Source organism: Budorcas taxicolor, chromosome 14 (genome assembly GCF_023091745.1).
Source record: "Budorcas taxicolor isolate Tak-1 chromosome 14, Takin1.1, whole genome shotgun sequence".
In the NCBI taxonomy this organism is placed as follows: Eukaryota; Metazoa; Chordata; class Mammalia; order Artiodactyla; family Bovidae; genus Budorcas; species Budorcas taxicolor.
The window spans coordinates 46,998,498-47,003,836 of NC_068923.1; the positions used below are offsets into that span (position 1 = coordinate 46,998,498).

At 41.0% G+C, this 5,339-nt stretch overlaps 1 non-coding gene across 1 annotated transcript; it reads right to left on the reverse strand.

Moving 5' to 3' along the window:
- Positions 1 to 300: 300 nt before the first annotated feature.
- On the reverse strand, positions 301 to 372 carry TRNAS-GGA (transfer RNA serine (anticodon GGA)). The gene has a single exon. It is a non-coding gene; the product is annotated as a tRNA-Ser (tRNA).
- Positions 373 to 5,339: the final 4,967 nt, after the last annotated feature.

Below are 5,339 nucleotides of genomic sequence, written 5' to 3' on the forward strand. Positions count from 1 at the left end.
AAGGACTTAAATGTAAGGCCTGAAGTTTTAAGATTCCTGGAAGAAGACATAAGAAAAAAGGCTCCTTGACATTGGAAATGATTTTCCAATGGAAATGATTTTTTGGCTATGACACTGAAGGTGTGAGTAACAAAAGCAAAAATAAACAAGTGGATCTACAATTACAATTTTTCTACAATTTTCTAGCTCAGTCGTATCCGACTCTTTGCAACCCCATGGACTGTAGCCTACCAGGCTCCTCCATGGGATTTTCCAGGCAAGAGTACTGGAGTGGGTTGCCATTTCCTTCTCCAGGGTATCTTCCCAACCCAGGGATCGAACCCGGGTCTCCTGCATTCCAGGCAGACGCTTTAACCTCTGAGCCACCAGGGAGTCCTACATCATACTAAAAATGTTCTGCATAGCAGAGGAAACAATCAACAAAATGAAAAGGCAACTTATAGAATGGGAGAAAGTATTTGTAAACCACATATCTGATATGAGGTTAAAATCCAAAATATGAAAGAAACTTATACAACCCAATAGCAAATATAAATAAATTTGACTTTAAAAAAGAAAAAAAGACTTAAGCAAACATGTCTCCAAAAGAAGACATACAATTGCCAAAAGGTATGTAAAAAGAGTCAACATCACTACCAGGGTAATACAAATCAAAACCAACCACAATGACACATCATCTCACACTTGTTGGAATGGCTATAATCAAAAAGACAGAAGATGTGGTGATTGATTTTAGCTATAGTTATTGTGGGCTTCCTTGATAGCTCAGTTGGTAAAGAATCTGCCTGCAATGCATGAGACTCCAGTTCAATCCCTGAGTTGGTAAGATCCGCTGGAGAGGGGATAGGCTACCCACTGCAGTATTCTTGGGCTGCCCTTGTGGCTCAGCTGGTAAAGAATCCACCTGTAATGGGGGAGACCTGGGTTCAGTCCCTGGGTTGGGAAGATCCCCTGGAGAAGGGAAAGGCTATCCACTTCAGTATTCTGGCCTGGAGAATTCCATGGACTATATAGTCCATGGGCTTGCAAAGAGTCACAAGTAGTTATTGTAGTAAATATTCCACAATATAAACATCTACTGAATTCTGTTGTACACTTGAAACCAATGTAACATTTTATTACTACAATAATTATATCTCAATTTTTTTAATGAAGGGGAAAAAAAGACAAGAGATAACAAGTGCTGGTAAAATGTAGAGAAAAGGAAACACTTATGCTCTGTCGGTGGGAGTGTAAGTTGGTGCAGCCACTGTGGAAAACAGTATGGATGTTCCTCAAAAACTTAACAATAGAAATTGACTTCTGAGTGTATTGGTGGTTAGTGGTTTAGTCATTAAGTCATGTCTGATGGTGTTGCAAGTCATGTCTTGCAACCCCATGAACTGTAGCCCACCAGGCTGCTCTATCCATGGGATTTCCCACGCAGTTACCATGCCTTCCTCCAGGGGATCTTCCTGACTCAGGGATTGGACCCAGGTCTCTGCATTGCAGGCAGATTCTTTACTGACTGAACCGCCAGGGAAGCCATATCCAAAGGAAATTAAATCACAATCTCAAATAGATAGCTGAACTCTCATATTCATTGCTGCATTGTTTATAATATCCAAGACATGGGAACAGCCTATGTGTCTATCAACAAATGAATGGATAAAGAAAATGTGGTGTATATGGTGGAATATTACTTAGCTATGAAAAAGAATGAAATCCTGCCATTTGTGACAACATAGATGGACCTTGAGAGCATTATGACAGAGAAAGACAACTGCTATATGCTATCAATTATATGTGGGATCTAAAAAAAATAACCAAGAGTAGGTTGGTTGGCTGTTGGGGCAGGGATGTGAGGGAAGGTGGCCAATGAATAAAAATTTGCAGTTATAAAATGAAAAATTTCTGGGGATCTAATGAGCAACAGACTGGTTCCAAATAGGAAAAGGAGTACGTCACGGCTGTATATTGTCACCCTGCTTATTTAACTTCTATGCAGAGTACATCATGAGAAACGCTGGACTGGAAGAAACACAAGCTGGAATCAAGATTGCCAGGAGAAATATCAATAACCTCAGGTATGCAGATGACACCACCCTTATGGCAAAATGAAGAAGAACTAAAAAGCTTCTTGATGAAAGTAAAAGAGGAGAGTGAAAACGTTGGCTTAAAGCTCAACATTCAGAAAACAAAGATCATGGCATCCGGTCCCATCACTCCATGGGAAATAGATGGGGAAACAGCAGAGACAGTGTCAGACTTTATTTTGGGGGGCTCCAAAATCACTGCAGATGGTGATTGAAGCCATGAAATTAAAAGATGCTTACTCCTTGGAAGAAAAGTTATGACAAACCTAGATAGTATATTCAAAAGCAGAGACATTACTTTGCTGACTAAGGTCCATCAAGTCAAGGCTATGGTTTTTCCAGTAGTTATGTATGGATGTGAGAGTTGGACTCTGAAGAAGGCTGCGTGCCGAAGAATTGATGCTTTTGAACTGTGGTAATGAGAGTCCCTTGGACTGCAAGGAGATCCAACCAGTCCATTGTGAAGGAGATCAACCCTGGGATTTCTTTGGAAGGAATGATGCTAAAGCTGAAACTCCAGTACTCTGGCCACCTCATGTGAAGAGTTGACTCATTGGAAAAGACTCTGATGCTGGGAGGGATTGGGGGCAGGAGAAGAAGGGGACAACAGAGGATGAGATGGCTGGATGGCATCACGGACTCAATGGACGTGAGTCTGAGTGAACTCCGGGAGATGGTGATGGACAGGGAGGCCTGGCGTGCTGTGATTCATGGGGTCGCAAAGAGTCGGACATGACTGAGTGACTGAACTGAACTGAACTGAACTGAATGAGCAACATCCTAGAAGAGATCAGTCCTGAGTATTCATTGGAAGGACTGATATTGAAGCTGAAACTCCAATACTTTGGCCACTTAATGCAAAGAGCTGACTCATTTGAAAAGACCCTGATGCTGGGAAAGATTGAGGGCAGGAGGAGAAGGGGACAACAGAGGCTGAGAGGGTTGGATGGCGTCACTGACTCGATGGACATGAGTTTGGGTAAACTCCGGGAGTTGGTGATGGACAGGGAGGCCTGGCGTGCTACGATTCATGGGGTCGCAGAGTCGGACACGACTGAGCAACTGAACTGAACTGAACTGAATGAACACATGATGGCTGTAGTTAATAGTATTGTATTAAACACTTGAAAGTAGCCAATCTTATAAGTTCTCATCGCCAAAAAAAGTGGAGGGATAACTATGTGAGAAGACAGATGCATTAACTAATCTTACTGTGGCAATCATTTCTCAATATACACACATATCACATCACTACATTGTACACCTTCTTCTGGAGAAGGAAATGGTAACCTACACCAGTATTCTTGCCTGGAGAATCCCATGGACAGAGGAGCATGGTGGGCTACAGTCCATGGTTACAAAGAGTTGGACATGACTCAATAATGAACAGGCATGCCTTAAACTTATCCAACGTTATATATCTATTATATCTCAATAACTGTTAACTAACCTATTGTCAGAGGAATAACTAGCCAGAGTCCAACAAGTTGACATATGCAAAAACATCTGTGAACATGTTGTATTGATACAAGGCCCCACTGTTCAGGTTTTGTTTTTTGTTTGGGTGGGGAGGGGTGATGTGTATCAGTATATATTGTATTTATTTTTAAAATTCTTTTACAGTGTTATGAAATTATAATAACAAAAAGTGTACACATGTAAGGTGTCAACATGATGGTTTGACATTAAGGTCCCACTATTACTAATATCAGGGCTTTAAAAATTCTTCTAGAAAAAAAAATCTTCTATAATATTGGAATTAAAGAAGAAATAGAGGAAATTCCATGGCAGTCCAGGGGTTAGGACACTGCACTTTCACTGCAGGGAGCATGAGTTCAACCCCTGGTCAAGGAACCAAGATCCCACAAGCCTCACAATGCAGCCAAGAAGGAAAAATAGAGACTCCCCAAGAAGTGAGGTGTATCCTATATCGTCATCTTTCAGTAACTAATGGCCACCCAAAAATATATTCTCCCATTTAATAAAGAAGTAGTATAGGACAACCCACTCCAGTGTTCTTGCCTGCAGAATCCCAGGGACGGGGGAGCCTGGTGGACTTCTGTCTGTGGGGTCGCACAGAGTCGAACACGACTGAAGCGACTTAGCAGCAGCAGCAGCAACAGTATAGGACAAGAAAAATGCTCACTCAAACTAAGATGTGACTAGACTCATTATGTAACTATCTTTCTAAAAATAAGAAATAAAAATGAGCTCACTGTATTTTCTACAGATTATTTAGATGCCCATGATGTTTGTTACATCAAAAAGAGCTTCAAGCTTTAAATTAAAAAAACACATTATATTGTGTATTTATTTGGAATTATGAATCTGCTCACCTCCCACTTGCCAAAGAAAAATATTTAAAGAAAGATTGAGTGTGGGGAATTCCTTGGCTCTCCAATGATTTAGACTTTGTGTTCTCAAGACTGAGGGCTGTGGTGCAATCACTGACTGGGAATCTAAGATTCCATAAGTTGAACAGTGTGGTGAAAAAAAATAAATGAATAAAATATTTAAAAATAAAAAGATTGGGTATGAGGAGATCCCTAACCCCCTCCACTTCCAATAGAAATAGTCTGTTAGACAGATTTAGACATGGAGTAAATTATCTCCACACTATTGTTAACTGTATTTGTTGCGTATAAAAGGTCATAACTGGGACTTCCCTGGTGGTCCAGTGGCTAAGACTCCATACTCCCAATGTAGGGGGTTTAGGTTAGATTCCTGGTTAGGGAACTAGATCCCACACACTGCAACTAAGACATGGCACAGTCAAATAAAAAAATTTTTTAATAAAAGGTCATATCTTAGGTTTCCCTGGTAGCTCAGCTGTTAAAGAATCCACCTGCAATGCAGGAGACCTGGGTTCGATCCCTGGGTTGGGAAGATCCCCTGGAGGAGAGAATGGAAATCCACTTATGGCTCAGGAAAATAAATAAATATATATATTTTTTTAAATAAAATGTCATATCTAAGAGAGGAGAGGAAGAAGAGGAAAAGGAGAGAGTGAGAAGAGAGGAGAGAAATGGTCATATGTAGGACAGAAGCACAATCATATTGAAATTAGAGGCTAGGAAACAGCAGACAGCCTTCCAACCCTGGCATCAGTGGTGGCTAGGGACAGACATAAAAGCCATGGGGAGTTAACTAGTTTCAAGACAACAAATGGAACTCTGGCATACAGTTGTTGTTGGCCGGAGAACTGACTCAGCCTTCCAGGTGCTGGGGAGGATTTGATTCTCGCCTGCAAACAACTTCCAGTGA